Genomic DNA, 22,536 nt, shown 5'->3' with positions numbered 1-22,536 from the left:
ACAGAGGTCATGGGAAACAGTTGAGCCTCAGTTTGAGTAGAAGCATGAGCATAGGTCACCAATGGAATGATATGATAAGCGGGAGGATAAGGAAACCCTGTGGGGTACAGGTGAAGAGCAGAGATGTTCCAACAAAGCTGTAACATCCACTGCCAAATGTGCCAGCTGATGACATACATATTTACCCAGGCCTGTGAGATTGAGAAGTTGAGAGAGAGAAAGTCCAGCTACAGGAGGGCATTAATCAGCTGGACAGAGATCAGAAAGGACAAAAATTAGATAAAACAGTAGTGGTAACACTTAAAATATATCCACATATATACATGTACAAAAAGCATAAAGTTGAAAACACACACTTATAAGATGTTTAAAAAAAACACACACACACTCATAAAATGTTTAAGAAACACACACACACACACACACACACACACACACACACACACACACACACACACACACAGACCCTCACAGAATGTTTAAGAAGCACCAACAACAAACTTAGAATTAGAGAAGAAATATGTGTAACATTAAGCAATAATAAAAATATATCTCACCCATAATGAAGAAGTGACAAAATATCCAAATTGTCCAGGACAACAGAGCGATGAGATGTGCACAGCTTCATTACCGGAAGTGGGAATGCCAATAAGGGCTTTGGAAAAATTTTTAATACCCGAAAGAAAAACATGAAGATAAGAGGATATCCAGTGGCTGAAAATGGTTTTAAGGGGATTCCAGAGTGAGAAAAGTTGGTTCTAATAGTATTTCAAATAGGGAAAACTAGGATTTAAGGGAAATCAAAAAAGACATTATTACAGCATATTGGGATTTCAAAAGAATGAGATAATTGGGCGTAACCTAAAGATAAGAATGTATAAATAGGGCATTGAATCTGTACTTGGATCTCATGTTGTTTTTTGAACAATAAAATGGAATTTTGTTTCTGTCATCCAACGTGTTCTAGATTTTTACTTTCAATTGTGCTTTTGAGAATGATCACTTGTGGAAAAAGGTAATTAGCACCACTGTTCGTTTTTGACATGACTGAGCCAGTGCCAGGAGGGGAGTCGCTGCGAATTGATCCCATCCCATGGGACTTCACCACTCCATGAACACCAGACACTGGCCACGTAGGAAAATGGTAAGCAGACACCTGTTTTATTCAAAGTTCTGCTGTAGTAAACCTGCTGTCTGGGCGGGGGAGGCCCCGGGGAGGGGAGAGAGGAGCTGGTCCCCTGTGCATGAGCCTAGAGGTAACTCTAAGATAAATAATTGGATAAAATAACTGAAACATCTGGGAGAGTAGTGGATGGGAGAAGTAAAAGAAATTAAGTTTGGGATTCTGGTAAAAAAGAACTAGATGATTACGTGAATGTTTTAATGTATGCTTCTGTGGTATATGTGTATGAATTATGAAAGGCTTCAGATGTAATGAATACGTGAATAAGAAATTCCTGTAATACCGCTGTTGAGACAAGGTCTTGGAAACAGGACACTTGAGGCCTCACTCCCTTGATACAGCTGCCAAGGTAAGACAGGGCTGCTTGGTGAGGGAGAACCCCCGGATAGCGCTGCCAGAAAAAGAGCAGGGCTGCTTGGTGGGGGACAATATACTGGGCCCAGGTCTGGGTATCTGCTGAAAAGGGGTAAGAGCAATAAAAGCCAACCCTTTTGGTGAAAGCAGACCCAGTGTGGGTATGAGTGTGATGTGTGTGTATAGAAGATGAATGCATGAGTAAATAAATAAATAAATACCTAACAGAGTGGATACAATATTGGGCTATTGGGCAAATGGTGAAGATATGAAAATATATTAGTTAGTAGTAAGAACATGAGGTGTAACTGGAAAGCAATATGTAAAAAGGTGTGGTCATTCTTTTGGAAGGTTATGTGGATAATTAGCGAATATTGTTGGGCCCCTAGGAAATGAGGTGGAGCTGAGAGGCAGAAGGGAGGAGAGACCTACCATCCTCTACCCACCAGAAAAAGAAAAAATAGATAAAGAGTGCAAGAATCATTTAAAAAACAGACAAAAAGGGAAAAAGGTAAGGGGGTAAATATTTATGATCACGAACACCACGTTTTGAGTATATACCCAGTCACACGAGCATTGAAGAAGGTGGAAATTCACAGTGTAGTCAGTCCAGACACCTCCGTAGCATAATTATTATTGCCATTGTCAGGAGTTGATCGGTTTGCAATCAGGCTATCGGCAAACGGTGTGGGTCACGAGGTACAGCCTATGGAAAGTACCCAATTGATATATTTGGGTGATAAGCCACATAATAAGTAACCTAGGATTAACCAGGGAGTAGAAGTGATTCAAAGAGTATGGAGTCTCTAATATATCCAATAATAAGGAAACATAAAAAAGATGAAAAGTATATAAGGCATTGTTTCAAAAAATGGCATGACAGGACAGTTGGAGAGTTGCAATGGCCAACAGAGGGAACATTTGATGAATGGATGTGCCAAAAGATGAAACAGAGATTAGTTTGCTTGAATGAGAAGAAAAAGGGAGAAAAAGCCAAGGCCAGGCTAGAGTAAAAGGAGGAAATAGTGGGGTGGTTTGAGCTAGTAGGAAAGATGGATAGAAAAAAGAAAGAATAGGCAAGGAAAGAGCAGGAGAAGAAGCAACAGGAGGATTCTAAAGAGAAAGAAGTTAAGGTGCACAAAGAGAAATTGAAGGAAAGTGAGGGTGAGAGTGAGAAGTCAGACAAGGATAGGGAGAAAGGGATGGCACCACCATGCAGGATGGAGCAGAGACCCAGCATCCCATCGCTGTACAACATGCAGTACACCCCCCAACCACCTCCATGCACGGTGGGAATATACCCATCATTGACAAAAGGTGAGATACCAAACATCGAAGTATGGGAACCTGCTACAGTGAAATTGCACGGAACGTTTGGCGAGATGTGCAGACCACTGGACGAAGAAGAAGCTAGGGGAGACAATGTCTGCAGTACATCGAGACACATACGCATGCTGTCTGTACCCTGAATGAACACAAGTGCAGAGGACAAAGAGGTGTAAGCATACTGGGAAAGGATGCCTCAGTTCCAACATATTAGCATCCCCATATGGGAAACAACCAGCAAGGTGGCTCTCCCAGAGCACGTACTCCAAGAAGAGGATGAGGAGCTATGAAGACAGGAAGAAAACAGAAAAAGGAACAAAGTACACAAAAGGTACACAAAGGAGCAGCGACCGTAGATCCCCCTTCTGAAGTAAGCGGAGGGTTGAAAGATGTGGCAAATGGACAAGGATCACAAAGGGAGATTGTATTTGTAAGACCTAATGATAGAGACATGCAAACAGAACAACTGGACTCACAAGCCAACAAAGGCCAGATTGTTCACATGGAAGGAGACGTGACAATAACTGCACTGAAAAACAAGGAAGGGGTTGAAGGAGAGACTAGGGATTCTGGAGGGTTTGGTACAGGAATAAGGAAGATAATTCCACCAGTTGAGGGAATTGGCCTAAAGGGCATGCAAGGCCGCTGAGGAAATGCGTATTGCAGGTCACGCACAAATAGGAAGTATGAGATTAATAGAAGAAATCAAACAACAGATGAACCACTCCATAGAAGATCAGAAGGAATTATTGGCGCTAACTAATTGAAGGTTGTAAGAACTATAAGAAACTGAGACCTCAGTGGAGTAGGAAGATGAAGTGGAGGAAGAAGGGGAAGGTGAGATGGACTTTACTAATGTAAATGCCCAACACAATGAGAAAGGTGGCTCTGGCAAATAAGAGAAGATGGAATTACGCGACCAAAATTCACTCCAAGCTACTAATTGATTTCCAAATGATAGCACTGGCAAGAGATCTGCTACAAGAACCATGCAGAAAGAGAAAAAGAATAAAACCGGGAACCCTGCCACCTTTTACCCATTGATGATGAAGGGCAAGACAGTGCAATATGTACCGTGGACCTTTATGGACTTAACAGCATTGGTACAGAAACTTTCAAATCTCTGCAATGGAGTTCAAAGGTGGATAACCAAGTTTGAGGAAAAAAACAATAGGACAACTGTTGGCCATTGGGGACATAAAAGCCATATTTTGTCAGACTGTGGGCAAAGGTCGAAGTGAAGAAATAATGGAGATGGCCAACTTGGAGAAAGAGATGGATGGCCCCAGGTGTGATCCAATGCCATTTGACATGAGGCAGAATGTTGTATGGGGAGCAATACGAAAAATGTTCCCCACAAAGTTAGATCCAGGGCAGCTAGGAACTATCAAAACTGAAAGAGGAAGAAAATATAACGAAATTCATGCAAGAGTTTCAGGACAAATGGAGAGATGAGACAGGAGTCAAATGGGATGAGTCCTCTGCCAGTGCAGGACTCTTCAGAATGATGCTACAGAAGGCCCTACACGATGAAGTGCAAGAAAAATTATAAGGTGTAGTGGGACTGAATACAGTGGAATGGAACTCATACATGGTACACGTAACACATCATGTAGATCAGTACAGGAAAAAGAAAAAGAAAACTAAAGAAGCAGCCGAGGCATTGATGACCCAACTGTACAAGGCACAGCTGGGAGAGATAATAAGAACCAAGCAAGAAGAGAAGGAAAAGAAGTAAGAGAGCCAAACAAGCTGCAGTGATGGTGACACCATAAGCCACTGCACCTCAGGAACAGCCAATTGTGGCCCTCGTCCCAGTGGCGGCACCAACACAGGCACAAGTAACATACACTTCCATACAGATACCTGCAATACAGCTGGCACCTGCTGAATACATGTATACGGGAAGGCCCAAAACTCCCCAGAATTACCGATTTCAAGGACAGGTGCATCAGAACAGGGGCCAAGGCAGAGCGTTCTTACATGGAGTCCCAATGCAAGGACCCACCAGACAGAGCATGTCTGCTGAAGGATGTTGGAAATGTGGAGACCCAAGTCACCTCAGGAGAAATTGCAACAGGCAATGGCCAGGTACACATGGGGAGATCATGTGGATAGGGCTGAGAGGAGAGGTCAGGCCCTAGGGCCACAGGCCATGGGACAGGGATGAGGAAACCAATGGATGGAGCAACAATGGCAGCCCCCAGTGCCTCCTGGAGGGCCGATGTTTGGCCCTAATGGGAGGCCAAACCCACACCAGAGTTGAAGAGGCCCAGAGAAGTCAGAGGGGAAACTGATGCAGTACGTCACCACACTGCACCCAGAACAAGAACCAACAATCCCAGTGTTGGTCGGGAAGAGGTTAAAGGTACCCTTCATGAATAATACTGGGGCAACTTATACAAGCATCGGGAAACAAGGCTCACAGCTCTCCCTCTCCTGTAAAGCAATTCAAACTATGGGCTTCTTGCGAAAAATACAGACTTTATGCTTTGCAGAGCGTCAGGAACTCGATGGTGTTACTATACAGATACCCCTGCTATATTCTCCAGGGACACCAGTGAACTTACTAAGCCGAGATGCCCTGTGTAAACTAGGGGCAAATATACAATGTGAAACGACTGGACTGTGGGTCACCGTTCTGATGCCTATAGCTACACAGTACTAGCCCCTCCAGGAACAAGACATGACTCCCCCAGTAACTGACAAAGTGTACTGGTTGCAAGTGGAGGACATAGAGAAATCAGAATTATGGGAGAAGTTTAAAGAATGGAAACTCTGGCTGCCATGAGACACAAACTCTGTTACACTGTACAATCAAGTATGACAAAGAAGGACAGGATGAGGAGTTTGCCAAGTTGTGGGAAGAACTCGAAGAAGGGTGTAAAGTGGCAGTAAAGACTTTGGATGTAATAAGTGGGCCCCAAGGGATAGCAGCCATGGTACAACTGCGAGAAAGACTGAAAAATTGGTACCAGGTGGAGGATGCAGTCCCACATGTCTCCCTTATGGGTGCAAATAAGTTTGAACCTAAAGATTTAGGACCAATGGTTAAACAGCCTAGGGAAGTGAGAGAATGGAAACCAACTGAGAACCCATACTTACACAGGTCACCTGATGGGCAGTTCATATGTCTCTCTGTAACAGCAGGAGACCCAATGGTAGCAACATGTGTCATGATTCATGATAGGTCAGAGGTAGCTGCAGGGGAAAGGCAGATGTAATGGTACAAGCAGGAACAGATCCAGATGAGGAAGAACTGCTAAGAAAAGTGCCAGATAAGTTATGGACAAAGCACCCAACAGATGTAGGGTTAGTTGAATCACAGGGCTAGCAAAGATAAAATTCAAAGAGAACATTCACCTTCCATATCAAAGACAATACCCCTTGTTCTGGGGGTATTGCCACGGCAGGTATATGACCAACCCTACAAGGGCTAATCGAAGCAGGTGTATTGATCCCCACCAGGAGCCCATACAACACTTCAATCTTTCCTGTCAAGAAGCCTGATTCAGATAAATGGAGGTTGGTACATGATTAGAGATTTATAAATCAAATAGTGGCACCTGAAATGCTCATTGTTCCAAACCCGCATACAGTGTATCCGGAAAGTATTCACAGTGCTTCACTTTTTCCACATTTTGCTATGTTACAGCTTTATTCCAAAATGGATTAAATTCATTATTTTCCGCAAAATTCTACAAACAATACCCCATAATGACAACATGTAAGAAGTTTGTTTGAAATCTTTGAAAATGTATTAAAAATAAAAAACAAAAAAAGCACATGTACATAAGTATTCACAGCCTTTGCCATGAGAAACAAAATTCTCTGGTCTGATGGAACAAAGATTGAACTCTTTGGCCTGAATGGCAAGCGTCATGTCTGGAGGAAACCAGGCACCAGTCATCACCTGGCCAATACCATCCCTACAGTGAAGTACAGTGGTGGGAGCATCATGCTGAGGGGATGTTTTTCAGTGGCAGGAACTGGGAGACTAGTCAGGATCGAGGGAAAGATGAATGCAGCAATGTACAGAGACATCCTTGATGAAAACCTGCTCCAGAGCGCTCTGGACCTCAGACTGTGGTGAAGGTTCATCTTCCAACAGGACAACGACCCTAACCACACAGCCAAGATAACAAAGGAGTGGCTACAAGACAACTCTGTGAATGTCCTTGAGTGGCCCAGCCAGAGCCCAGACTTGAACCCAATTAAACATCTCTGGAGAGATCTGAAAATGGCTGTGCACCGACGCTCCCCATCCAACACGATGGAGCTTGAGAGGTCCTGCAAAGAAGAATGGGAGAAACTGCCCAAAAATAGGTGTGCCAAGCTTGTAGCGTCATACTCAAAAAGACTTGAGGCTGTAATTGGTGCCAAAGGTGCTTCAACAAAGTATTGAGCAAAGGCTGTGAATACTTATGTATATGTGCTTTTTTTGTTTTTTATTTTTAATAAATTTGCAAAGATTTCAAATAAACTTCTTTCACGTTGTCATTATGGGGTATTGTTTGTAGAATTTTGAGGAAAATAATGAATTTAATCCATTTTGGAATAAGGCCGTAACATAACAAAATGTGGAAAAAGTGAAGCACTGTGAATACTTTCCGGATGCACTGTACGTTGTTATGAAACATACCTAAGGGAACAAAGTGGTATACGGTAATTGATCTGTGCTCTGTATTTTTTAGTGTACCTCTCCACCCTGATTCACTGCATCTATTTGTGTTTACTTATGCTGGACAACAATACACATTCAGGAGACTTCCTCAGGTATATTGTGAAAGCCCCTCTATTTTTCACCATGTTCTAGCACGTGACCTTGATACACTGAATTGTCGTAGTACCCTGTTGCAGTACGAGGACGGCCTTCTGCTTTGTAGCCTGACCAATGAACAGTGCCAGGAAGACTCGGTAAAGGTGTTAATTATGCTAGCCAAAAACAGCTACAAAGTGAGTAGAGAAAAACTTCATTTTTTTAAACCTAAAGTAAAGTACATGGGACATGTCCAAGAAGGGGCAAGCCATAAAATTTTGCCTAAGCACATGGACACCCCAACCGCAAACCGTATGACAAATGTTCTTAGAAATGGCAGGTTTTAGACCATGGGTCTGTGACTTTGTGCTAATAGTTCAACCTGTCTGTGATTTAATAAAAAGCACGTACCAAATGCAGCCAAATGTTCCTCTTACCTGGACCCCTAGGGCGTTAGCTACATTTGAATCAGTCAAAACCTCATTGACATCAGCACCTGCATTGGCAAACCCTAATTATGGTAAATCCTTTCACTTGTATATTTCAGGAAAATGGGGCTTTGCATCTGCTGTATTGACACAACAACAACGAGGTGTAGGTATATAACATATAGCGTAATACAGTACCGCATTGGATAACGTTGACAAGGGAATGTCACCGTGTTACTGTGCCTTGGAGGCTGCTGCATTTGTATACCAAAAGGCTGATACAGGGAATAAAGCTGGATTTGCTGTCACAGAAGCTAGGTTGGATCCACTTTGAAACAGTAATGGAGGTCTCTTTACCCCATCCCTGCTCAGCACAATTGGCAGAAAACAGGGCTCTAACTGCTGTGTGTGAACTAGGGAGTGGTAAAAGATGTACAATTTATACGAACACAGCATATGCATATGGAGTATGTTATGTATTTGGGCCTATATGGGCACAGAGAGGATTTCAGAAGGCAGATGGGTCCACAATTACTCATGGAGCAGCTATATCAGACTTGTTGTTTGCTATGACCTTGCCAGCCAAACTAACAATTGTGAAATGTCAGGCTCACAAGACTGATGGTACTTTTGTTACTAGGGGTAACACGGCAGCAGACAAGGCAGCAAAGAAAGCTGCTTTAGGAACAGCACCAATGATGGCCTTGATAAACCCAGGAGGGGAAGAGGTCCAACACCCGGAAGAGGATAATGTGGAACAAGTTGTGGAAATACAAAAAGAGGCCAGTGAGGCAGAAATAGCTAAATGGATAGCTAGAGGGGCAAAGAAAGAATGGGGCACAGGGTTATGGTGGAGTGTAGACGTGTAGGCTTATGTGTGGCCCCACTGAGTCTCTTACCGCTGCTCATAAAAGATGAACATGGTGTAGACCATGCTAATACAGGAGAAACCTTGAGGAAAATCTGGGAGGTTTGGTGGTCCCCCTACTTAGCTAGCATAATTAATAAGGCACTAAATCAATGCGAGACATGCATATGACACAATGTCCACAAGAGTTTTACAGCCCCTATAGGGCACATTCCAGAACCAAGGGGCCTACTCAGACACATAATAATGGACTTTGTGGATATGGGCAGTGACAATTCGAAAGAGGGTAAGAGATACATATTGGTGGTAGAAGACTGCTTCAGTCATTGGGTGGAGGCTGTTGCAATGGCCAATCCGAGGGCTACTCTCTCTTCGCATGTATTAGCTGTGACGGCACGGTCAGTGCGTTGTGTGTGCATTTGTTTGTTGTTTGTTTCTCTGTTTATCTACAGCTGAAACATCATGGGAAATTGGACAGGTTGGATTTGGATTATTTTTATAATTACATGGATTGTTAGTGACTGCGCTGCTTGGAGTATTCAGTTAAATGATGTCAGAGCGATGCATGGACTCACCTGTTCACGGGTAGAACTTCTACTCCTTCGTAACTCTATCCACTGCCAACTGAACCCATCTATCGTCATTTCGCTGGATATAACATTAACATCTGGCTTAAAGAGGAAGGCGAGGAGGGGTGCGTTGCAGACTTAGAAGGCATCCTTTTAAACCTCCACTACCCTCAATAGTCCTTTCAAATGTTCGTTCAATGAAAAACAAAATGGACTTATTGCATGCGAAATGTCTCACGGATGTATCGTTCAGGGAGGCATGTGTTCTCGCTTTGACAGAGTCCTGGCTGGATGAGTCTGTCCCGGATATCGAGGTTAACCTGGATGGTTTTGAGATCTTTCGGGCAGACAGAACCAGTAATTCATAGAAAGAGTAGGGAGGTGGGGTGTGAATGCACATCAAATCAGGGGTGTACTAACATCAAATAAAATCTAGTAATCCAGACCTGGAGCTGCTCACCCTATCCACCCGTGCCTTTTACCTCCCCAGGGAGTTCTCGACTGTTGTGCTTAGCTGTGTTTATGTTCCACCAAGCGCTAATGTCAAGGTACCAGAAGAGCAGACAGCGTATAATACACAGACTATTCTCAGCAAATACCCGGATGCTCCAGTACTACTTTTTGGTGACTTCAACAGCTGTCGGCTTGATTACGCATTACCAGCCTTCAATCAATATGTAGATGTACCAACAAGGTTTGATAAAATTATAAATATATGTTACAGTAATATCCCAGAAGCCTATAAAGCTAGAGCTCTCCCACCGCTAGGATTAGCGGATCATAATGTTATCCATTTACTTCCTGTTTACAAACAACAGCTGAAACAACGCAGGCCGGTAATACACAGCGTCCCTCAATGGTCGGAGGATGCTATTGCATGCCTTCAAGGCTGCTTTGCATGTGCAGACTGGGAAGTCTTTGAGGGAGAGCTTGATGAGCAGACTTCAGTTATTACTGATTACATTAAATTCTGTATGGATTCCTTGATAAAGACTACCAGAACATACCCAAATTCAAAACCATGGATCAACTCATCAATGAAGTCTCTTTTCCATAAGAGAAAACTTGCCTTTAAGCAGAAGGACTTTGCTGGTCTCAAAATCATACACCAGGACAACAAAACATAATATAATTAAAGCTAAAAAGAAGTATAAAAACAAATTGGAGCAGGACTTTGCAAGTATGAACACCAAACAGGCTTTTCAGTGAGTCCGGTCCTTACTGGACAAGCCGTTAAACAGACTGTTTCTGTACCAGATCCCACCACCTTTGCTGCTAATCTTAATAATTTCTAGGCCGTTTTGATACTTCTGATTTTTCAGCAGAGTGTGATAGCCTTTTGGATTCTTTGCCTTCTCAAAAGCTGGATTATGAGTCCCTTCTAACTAAGCAGGATGTCTATTTCCAGCTTATTAAGTACAAACTGAATAATGCTCCCGGGCCACATGGAATTCCAGGTCGGCTCTTGAAAAAATGAGCTCTGGAATTAACCCTCATTCTTCACTCTCTTTTTCTTTGATCACTTTGTACTTCAACAATACCAGTCACATGGAAAACATCAGTTGTTATTTCTGTTCCCAAAAACCTCATAGAACAGAGTTAAAACACTACAGGCCAGTATCATTAACTTCAATCATAATGAAATGGTTTGAGAAAATGGTTCAAAACATTATGCTTCCATATGTTTCACCCTTTTTGGATTGTCTCCAATTTGCATATAAGCGGAAGAGCAGTACAGAGGATGCCATGGCTTGTGTCTTGCACTGTCTTCATTAACACCTGGATATTCCTGGAAATTATGCCAGACTTCTTTTCACTGACTTTAGATCCGCCTTTAACTCAATTCAGCCTCATCAGGTAATCAAGAAACTACAAGATCACTACTAGTACACTGGATTTATAATTTCCTTTCTAATGGACCACAAGTGGTAAAGGTGGACAATGCATTATCGCCCATTATTGTTTTCAACACTGGCGCCCCACAGGGGTGTGTTCTTAGTCCACTTCTCTATATTCTCTATACAAATGTCCAGTCCAGTCACCACCACTCATTACTTTAAATATGCAGATGATACTGCCATTCTTGCATTGCTTAAAAAGAACAATGATTATTTTTTTGGACTATCAACGCCCCATAGCACATTTTAGTACATGGTATGATGATAACTTTCTCCACCTTACTATTGCAAAGACTAAGGAACTGGTTTTTAGCTCTTCCAAAACACTGACCCATCCTTCCAGTATTACCATTAATGGAGAGATGGTTGAAAGGGTGGAGCATTTCAGATATCTGGGCATTACATTGGATAAACATCTCAACTTCAATCAGCACACTCTTTGTATTTACAAGTGCTGTCAACAGAGACTTAAAGTTATTCATAAACTTAAATATCAGTCTGTTCAGCCTAGTCTGCTTCTTCTTCTGTATCAAAGTATTATTGAGCCGGTTCTTATGTATGGTGCCATTTTTTTTTCCCCCATATGCTAACCATTACCAATAAGAATTGCAGTTGGACCAGATGTCATTCCCCAAGCTGGCCCCGAGGCCATACCCCTAAATGCGGCTGAACTGTATCAGCCTTCACATTAAAATCTGGGTGCGTCTTGCAGACATCATTGTAATAAGTGCTGTCAGAATGACCACACTTGTTATTATCATTCCAGGTGGCACTTAGGTCCAGAAAATGGTACCCCTGACTGAAATATCATTGCACCACACTACCGTCGGAAACAGTAGCACAATCTTTCATTTGCGGGTGCCTAACACTGGGCAGGCTAATGGTATACTCCCTCACAGACCACGCTGACACACTAATGACTTGCCCATACCAACAAGTGAACACACTGAACACACTTGAAAACATTTTCATTACAATGAGATTGTTTTAGTTTTAGTTTTTTAACAAAAGCTGACAACTTTTTGTAATTTTTAATAAAATCGTTAATATGCATCTTCAACACAGCCATAATCATACCCCTTTACCATGTGATAGAGAAAAAACACACAATTCTGGCTGCTGGTCTCAGATGAAAAGTCTTGGACTTACACTTATGAATGCTGTACCACACTTTGCTGTTTAGAAAGTTGTTGATAATTGGCAGAAAATGGGGTCATCTGGATTATTACCAAAGCTGTTGGGAAAAAAACAATCCATACCAACCTCGTTTATGTAGATGGCTAACCAGTGTTCAACTGGGAGTCCTGAAGGATGTGTGTTGATTATCACCATTGACTGTAATTTTCTTAAAGGGTCTTTTGGTAGATAGTCACACGGGAGTACACAGAGAAAATGGTTATTGCACGAGCATTTAGTCTAATATTTCCAGACTTGATAAGCGATATGTGCTGACTGCACTCCTCATCTGGTGTGAGGTTGAATGCATAGAGGGTATAGCCATCCAGAAAGTCCTCCCTATCAGTAGATAGAGCCTGATTTTTAAGATGCTTTCCAGAAGCCAGCACTAGCTGGTAAAATTCCTGCACTGCAGAACCACTTTCATATTCAGGCTGCAGAGGCTTCGCAGGATGCTGTTGTCCATCCAGATAAATGGCCAAAAATTCAAGGTCATAGTTTTAAATGCAAACAGATTTTTATTATAGGATCTTGTAAATGCATCATTATGAAACATCTCTAGAACCACAGATTTTGGTAGAGTTCCTAAGAATAAGTTTTCTTCATTGCAGACATGCGAGCCTGCAGGAATTTACACACTCCGTCGAGGGGGTACATGGCAGGTGTTGAGAGCAACGCTTGTGCATGCCCCAAACTCACACTCAGTGATATAGGCACTTTTTTTTTTTTTTTTTTTTTTTTTTTTACAAACAACGAGGATAGCACGATGTTTAGTTTATAGGCTACAGTGTCGGTCCACATCAAGCCGAATGCTTCTTTACCGCTTGTCATGCGATTTTTAATGTCTACACCATTAAGCATCAGTTTTTCTTGAAAATAAAATGTCACTGTGAATGAGTGCAAGTAGCTCAACCACATTACTGGCATTGGTAAAGGTGGCTCTCTTTGTCAGACCATGATTACCCCCAGCTGGATCTGCCACATCCATATGTCCAATGTCCAGCCGTGTCCGGAGAAAAGCATATCAAGGGCATCTTTATCATGATTGGTAAGACACTCTATTATGCAACTATAAGGATATGAGCTATAAGTCTGTGATATAAGACAATCTCCAAGGGACATATCCACTGGTCAATACTGTCGCCCATGTGCTCCGTCTGTAATATCTGTGCAGTCAGCATTAGTGATTTTGAGACACAAAAACACCAATGCGTTGTTTAGGTCTACATAATCCTCTCCAGTTCCCAAGATAAAAAAAAAAACTGCAGAGGTGATGAGTCCGATATCGCTGATAATTTTGGTATTTCTAAATAAGTATTTTTCAATAATGGTTTGAGTCAACGGCACTGTGAACAGATCCAGTTCAGGTTTTAAACACTCTTCTGAAATATTGTGTAGTAAAGACATGATCTAAAATATTGTTTGAACAGAGGTCTTTGGTCTTTTTAATGTAGCACACTTTGCCGTCTCCTTGTGCTTATGTTTTATGACTGACGATTTCTTAGGCATATGTTTTGTTTTCTTCTGTGTTTGACCACACCTCTGAACCCCTGGAGGCCTAAATGCTCTTTTACAAGCCATGACCATTAATCCAGATCCGTCTTGAGCACTGAAATGTTGTTATTAAATGGCCACAATAATGTGTTGCTAACAACGTTGCTTAGTATGTTTTTTGCAGCTGATTTAAGATCTGGCTTGGCTATGCTAAAATCTCGGTTTAGCAATGGTATAGCCATTCTAAAGGGGTCTCTAAACATACCCCCCAAACCAGCTCCATACATAATGCTGCCCCTGGCATAGCTGGGGAGTCCATTGCCTGCCTGAATCTGGTATTAGGCCACATAATGCATGGGAACAGCATTGTGATTGTTGAAATATGCTATTTTTAAACAAACTGTTTCACAGGTTTAAAGTGTAGCTTGGCACACACCTTCCCGTAACTGAAACGTACGTCTTGATTTTGATTGTGTTTCACTTGTATGGTTATCTCTGTGATGGACGATTTATTAACTGATACATATTGCGGTCTGTCATATCTAACACTAACAATCTTGTTATTCTCACCATCTATATGTATACACCTTAGTAGCGGAACATGATGACTACGAACTGATTGATATTCTAATAATATCCCAGTCCAAAGACATGCATTGTAGGCTGACTGGCATGTCCAAAAGTATGCATAGTGTGTGAATGTGTGTGTGATTGTCACCCTGTCCATGGTGTCCCCTGCCTTGTGCCCCATGCTTCCTGGGATAGGCACCATCTTCACTACAACCCATTAAGTATAAGCGGTATAGAAAGTAGATGGATGGATGATCATAACCAAGACCTGCGCATGATGCCAGGTCTGTGTTGATCACCCTGATTTAAAAAAAAATTTCGTCATAATACCCAGAGTACTGGTGCTGAAAATCTCTCTCTGTCTTCCTTCAACATGATATTTAGTGATGTGATTCTCTGTCACTGTTGTTTCACCATGGTACGAATGAACGTATCATCTTCCTCATTAAATGTGTACCATGACACTGGATATTCAAGTTCGATCAAGCCAACTTGCCATTCTCCTTTTATGTTTATAGTTCTCACTAACCTGGTTATATAACTAGATAGGTTTTCCAGATAAAAAGATAATACAGTGAGGGAAAAAAGGAAAAAAGTATCCCTCCTAATCTCAGCTTGTTACCTGTATAAAAGACACCTGTCCACAGAAGCAATCAATCAATCAGATTCCAAACTCTCCACCATGGCCAAGACCAAAGAGCTCTCCAAGGATGTCAGGGACAAGATTGTAGACCTACACAAGTCTGGAATGGGCTCCAAGACCATTGCCAAGCAGCTTGGTGAGAAGGTGACAACAGTTGGTGCGATTATTCGCAAATGGAAGAAACACAAAAGAACTGTCAATCTCCCTCGGCCTGTGGCTCCATGCAAGATCTCACCTCGTGGAGTTTCAATGATCATGAGAACAGTGAGGAATCTGCCCAGAACTACACATGAGGATCTTGTCAATGATCTCAAGGCAGCTGGGACCATAGTCACCAAGAAAACAACTGGTAACACACTACGCCGTGAAGGACTGAAATCCTGCAGCACCCGCAAGGTCTCCCTGCTCAAGAAAGCACATATACATGCCCGTCTGAAGTTTGCAAGTGAACATCTGAATGATTCAGAGGACAACTGGGTGAAAGTGTTGTGGTCAGATGAGTCCAAAATGGAGCTCTTTGGCATCAACACAACTCGCCGTGTTTGGAGGAGGAGGAATGCTGCCTATGACCCCAAGAACACCATCCCCACCGTCAAACATGGAGGTGGAAACATTATGCTTTGGGGGTGTTTTTCTGCTAAGGGGACCGGACAATTTCACCGCATCAAAGGGACGATGGACGGGGCCATGTACCGTCAAATCTTGGGTGAGAACCTCCTTCCCTCAGCCAGGGCATTGAAAATGGGTCGTGGATGGGTATTCCAGCATGACAATGACCCAAAACACACGGCCAAGGCAACAAAGGAGTGGCTCAAGAAGAAGCACATTAAGGTTCTGGAGTGGCCTAGCCACTCTCCAGACCTTAATCCCATAGAAACTCTGTGGAGGGAGCTGAAGGTTCGAGTTGCCAAACATCAGCCTCGAAACCTTAATGACTTGGAGAAGATCTGCAAAGAGGAGTGGGACAAAATCCCTCCTGAGATGTGTGCAAACCTGGTGGCCAACTACAAGAAATGTCTGACCTCTGTGATTGCCAACAAGGATTTTGCCACCAAGTACTAAGTAATGTTTTGCAGAGGGGTTAAATACATTTCCCTCATTAAAATGCAAATCAATTTATAACATTTTTGACATGTGTTTTTCTGGATTTTTTTTGTTGTTATTCTGTCTCTCACTGTTCAAATAAATCTACCATTAAAATTATAGAATGATCATTTCTTTGTCAGTGGGCAAACATACAAAATCAGCAGGGGATCAAATACTTTTTTCCCTCACTGTAAGGCATTGCAGGGCAGTGTGACATTTTTGCACGAATGTGTGCTACCTACGCGGGTCATTTGTTTTTATGGGGCTTGTACATCAACCACTTCTTTCTGATCGATCCATGGCGCGAATTTTTCAGACTCTTTAAATGCCTTGTTTTTGTTCACAAATATTTTTTTAAAGTCCTCTTCATAAAAAACGTTGTCAATGACATCACCGTCATAAGCACACAATCTGTAGATGGGTATGCATCCTGTTATAGTGGAAAAACTTGTGCATATAGTTTTCCTTATACCCTTTTGTGACTGGCCCTCTTACTTATCGTACAATCGAACAGTATCACCTACTTTATATTTAGATCTTGGTATGACACCCGGAACCCCACTAGACCCATATAGATTATAAAACACCACAGATTCATTTTCATCAATCGGTCTTATCTTGATGCTTCTGTGATAGCTGGCGTTGTATCCATCCATGATATCTTGTAGTATATCGATGTAGCGATTGTTGTTTTTATCTGTTAAATACCTCCACATCCTACATTTTAACATTCCATTAAACTGTTCAATGACACAGGTTTTTAATTCTGTGCCGGGTGCAAAATGTGTGATGTCATGCTTTTTTGTCATGTTTTGAAAATGTTTGTTAAAAAATTCTTTCCCTTTATCTGTCTGTAATTTGCATGGCACCTCATTCAATAAAGATTCAAAAGCTTTAATCACTTCAACACTGGATTTGTTTTTTTTTTTTTTTTAAAAAACATGAATCCAGGCATATTTACTAAACCTACAGTATCTATGCATGTCAACAGAAAATGATTTGGTTATCAAATGGTTATCATTTTCCTTGGCATATGCAGACATATCTACTAGATCAACCTAGAACTGCATATCAATACCATAAACAAAAACCCAATTACTTTTGTATTTTAGCGGTGCAGTTCTGTGTAGCGTATAAGCATCCTCGCCAGTGAGCCAGTCTGAAACTTGTTTATCGGTGAAATCGAGCCACAGTTTCTTTTCAAATACTGTCTTTAAAACCTTTTTTTTAAACCAACTGAAGAACCAGGGTTAGAAGGTGTGTAATAAATAAGTAGAGAAAATTAAGTCGAGATAATGCGACAACAACAAAGAAAAAAATAAAATAAAGCATGGTTAGGGCTTCCGTAGGATTTGGTTCAGCAACAAAGAAATTCTTTGTGTTTTTCGAAGGAGAAGAAGAAGCCTATATTTGTCACATATACATTACAGCACAGTGAAACACTTTTTCTTTGCATATACCAGCTTGTTAGGAAGTTGGGGTCAGAGTGCAGGGTCAGCTATGATATGGTGCCCCTGGAGCAGAGAGGGTTAAGTGCCTTGCTCAGGGGCCCAACAATAGCAACTTGGTGGTGCTGGGGCTTGTACCCTTGACCTTCTGATCAGCGACCCAGAGCCTTAACCGTTGAGCCACTACTGTCCCCACCATCTTCTGGGGTGAATCCTCAAACCACACCGACTCAGTGCTTGAGCTATGATGTGTTTAAGTCCTGGTTTGATCAGATTACATGACAGTTCCTCAAAGTACCTGTCAAAGAAATACGCGCCAGGTTCAAACAAACACGCGTGTCTAATCTGACTCGGATGATCCACTTTGCAGCCAAAGCAGGGCTCTTTCCGCTTTTTGTTGATAAGATGTTCCAGAAGGACCACAACAGTTGCCCTTATCATTTTGAATCCGTCAGAGTGAATACAAATGTCTGTGTCATCAATCCCAGCAAAGGTCGCTGCTCCAGCTTTTGCTTCAGCGGTGCCATACAGAGTTGTAAGGAAAATTATGTTTTGATACCCCAAATTCATGCAGAGTGTATCCAACCAACTGTTGTCACAAGTTTGTGGGTGGGGATCTAGCGGTGTCGCACTCTCATCAGGTATCGGAGGGGCTGTCTCCACAGTGTTGCTGTAGCAGTAGGCAGCCATTTTATTAGTTTTTTGTCACCCTAACCCTATGTTTTTATTCACTCACTAAACTGTCAGTCAGGGGGACATGGGCTGTCAATACCATAGACCAAAACCCGACTCCTTTTGCATTTTAGAGTGGTAGCTCTGTGTAGTGAGTAAGTATCCCTGCCAACAAGTCATTCCGAAAACTTGTTTATAGTTTAAATGAAGTGCATGATTATTTTAAAACACCATCTTTTAAAAAGTTTTTACCTTCTAAACAACCCTGTTTAAAAGGTGTGTAACAAATATTTTTCATCTATTTGGACATATCGTCACCTCAGTCTCCACAATGTATAACATTGATGGTTTAAGTGTTTTGGTATTTATTTCAATAAAAGAGAACAATGGTATCATACAACATCGAGGGACTGTAGAAATTTTATACACATCACAGTGTTTTTCTCAAGAATGTAATCAACAAATGTTTAAATAATTTCACAAAGCATCAGTCTGTTCATTTCTTGACAATGTGATTACACATAAATCAGCCATATACATACACATTATGTACACAATTCTAATACAACATACACATTCAGTCATCATGTCTAGTATTTTCTGATAGCCTAGTTACACAAAATGGAACGACCGCATTAATACACATGCGTATCATACGTAACCATTTGATACACTTTCTTACAACAATCATATTCTCTTGAAGTATGCTTACACTTCAAAATAAACAATATTTACTGGAAAAGTAATTTCAGAAACAAATATTCACTTCTACCACAAATGTATGCACTGTGTGGAATAAACTGTAAAAAGCAGGGTTCACACTAAACTCTAACAAACACATCGTAATCATTCGGAGTATCCTGCTCAACACAGACCCAGAAAACCTGGGTCCATGTCCATTATCTCAGTCAGTCAGTCAGTCAGTCAGTCAGTCAGTCAGACAGACAGACAGACACACACACACACACACACACACACACACACACACACACACACACACACACACACAAACACACACACAAAGATCAATAAGGTTACCAGAGGTAATAAATTTACACAACCTACAGAACTGCCAGCCAGGGGAACAAGGAGGGTCATAAATTACATAGGGTCATAAATCAATCAGACATTTTGACAGAAAGTGTCTGTATTAAGTACTTACCTCAAACAAATGAAATTAAATAGTTTTAATTAATAGCATCTGTTCTTTGAGATCAAGTATAAGAAAAAAATTATGGAATCACTCAATGTTGAGGAAGAAATTATGAATAATCAACACAAAAAAATCATAATTGGTACTCTGTTGCTCCTCCTCAGGATTTTAAGACAGCCTGAATGCTTTGAGGCATGGACTTCACTAATGAAAAATAACATTTGGGGTAGCTGTGGCTCAGGTGGTAGAGTGGGTTGTCCACTAATCATATCATTGGTGGTTCAATTCCCAGTCCACGTGACACCAGATGCCAAAGCGTCCTTGGAAAGACAACCCCAAGTTGCCTCTGATGGCAGGCTACCTTGCCTTTGGGGTGGGTGTGTGTGTATGTGTGTGTGTGTGTGTGTGTGTGTGTGTGTGTGTGAGAAAGGGTGAATGAAAAATAGGTGTAAAGAACATTGTAGAACAGGTGTACAGGTGTAAAGAACATTACTGGTTAGTATGGTTAAAAGACACAATGTAAGTGCAGACCATTTACCAATAATCTCCATCAAGCTGGTTCCAACTTTCTCATAGAGTGGATGACAGATCAGCTTTGCAGCATGGAGCCTTGTATTTTTCTTTTACCAGGTTTTCAACTTTTCAATTGAATTGAGATCCGGACTGTTTGCTGGCCATGTCATTGAGATATGTCTTTCCTGAAGAAAAGCTTTCACACTTTGCTCTGTGGCAAGATCATCACCAAACCTATTTTCTATCGATGGAATGAGAAAAGTGTCCAAAATTTCAGTGTACACCCGTGTATTGACTGTTGAGGTCTCTCCTGGTCAATTACCTGACATGCAACCCCATATCATAAATGGAAGGGGGAATTTGATTGTTTTCTTCTGGCACTCATCTTTATGTTTCATTAGAACTGCACCAGACAAAAGTTCATTTTGTTCATCATTTCCTTGGCTAATGCAGATATCAATTTCATCCAATCATTCACACTCCACGAATGCTTCTCTTTAGCCCACTGTAACCTTGTTTTCTTCTGGTAAGGTGTCAGTGCTGGTTTTCGCTTGACTTTTCTATATGTAAATCCTATTTCTTCAACCAATTTCTTGACCAATTTCAACATTGACTCCTATTTCCACCCATTTGTTTTTAATCTGTTTTGTTGTGCATTTTCTATTTACAAGGCATATTGCTTTGTTTTGTATCCTGATGCTTTGATGTCTTCCTTGGTATACCCGTACGTTTTCCTCTTATAACCTTCCCATTTTGTTTATACTTGCACCACATTTTAGACACAGCTGACTGGGAACAACCAACATCTTTTGCCACACTATATGCTGGATTTCCTTCTTGAAGGAGTTTTAAAATCTTTTCCATTGTTTTAATTGACAACTCTCTTGTTGGGGCCGGGTTTCCTTTTTAAAAATTCCAAGGTTAAAGTCTGTAAGGTCTATGAGCATTCTCTTAACTGCAGATTAATTAGCACTTTTAGACTTGCTGATATTTGTTTTAGAAATGCAAATTACAAGGTGATTCCATGATTTGTTCTTCAACATTGAGTGATTCAATAATTTTTATTATTGAAATAATTTTTAATAAGAAATATGCCATTAATTTAAATAATTTTATTTAACTTGTTTCACAAAGCCACATGGCAAGGGACATGGCATTCCATACATACAGTGTGGGAAATAAGTACTGGATGTGTCAACATTTTTTTCAGTAAATATATTTCCAATTAGGCTATTCAATACTTTTTTCCTGTGGCAATCCACTTTATTACACATAACTTCATTTATGGAATTTAATGTTGTGAATTCTTTATTTTCCCGGATTTCTTGAGTTAATACTGATGTCTGGTGAAAATTTCATGTGAATAGCCTCATAGGAAATATATTTACTGAAAAAAATGATGACACGTCCAACATTTGACATACATCTGATTGTGAAAATGGTAGCTTAGTAGGTAATCACAAGGATCACAAGTAGCACCACAAGGTTGTTAGTTCAAATCCCTGCATCACCAATCTGCCACTGCTGGGCCCTTGTGCAAGGCCCTTAACCCTCAACTGCTCAGTTGTGTTATTGAGATGAATGGAAGTCACTCTGGATAAGGGTGCCTGCCAAATGCTGTTAATATAAATGAAAAACAAGAAGCTATCAAAACAAGTCTGACATAGTTTTTGAAGTGTATCAATCTGTGTTTGGTTAAACCAAATTAATCAATGGAACTAAACTACACACTAGAGGACCAAAAGTTAGTGACCGGGTAAGGAACTAACCAGAAGCAACCAAAAGGCCAAGGGTAACTCTGAAGGAGCTGGAAAGAGCCACAGGTCAGATGGGAGAAGCCATTCACAGGACAACTATAGCTCAGATACTCCACAATGAAGGGTGCCGAGAAAAAACCCATTAGTCTGAGAACATCTATACAGTGAAGCATGGGGATGGTTTTTAATCAGCACCAACTGGAAATCTGGTCAGATAGAAGAAGCCAAATACAGGTCAATCCTTTAAGAAAATATATTCTTGAGACTAAGGCTGGGGTTCAACTTTTGACAAGACAATGGCCTTAAGCATACTGCCAAAAATGGTCTGGAATGGTTCATAACCAAGAGCCTGCATGTGTTAATGGCCCAGTCAAAACCCAGATCTCAATCTGATTGAAAATCTGTTGCAATACTTCAAAATATCTGCTCAGCAGTGGTCTCTATCTAACCCAAACTGATATGACTTTTACAAAAATAGGCAAAAATATCAGGATCCAGATCTGCAAAGCTGACAGAGACATATCCCAAAAGACTTACAAGTAGTTCTATTTCCTTTCCCTAAACTGTTTTTTTTTCTTCCACATTTTACACATTCAAATGTTAGACATATTTTGTAAATTAAATGGCAAAAATCCCAAT

This window comes from Ictalurus punctatus, chromosome 8, assembly GCF_001660625.3.
Source record: "Ictalurus punctatus breed USDA103 chromosome 8, Coco_2.0, whole genome shotgun sequence".
Taxonomy (NCBI): domain Eukaryota; kingdom Metazoa; phylum Chordata; class Actinopteri; order Siluriformes; family Ictaluridae; genus Ictalurus; species Ictalurus punctatus.
This window is presented reverse-complemented; position numbering follows the sequence as displayed.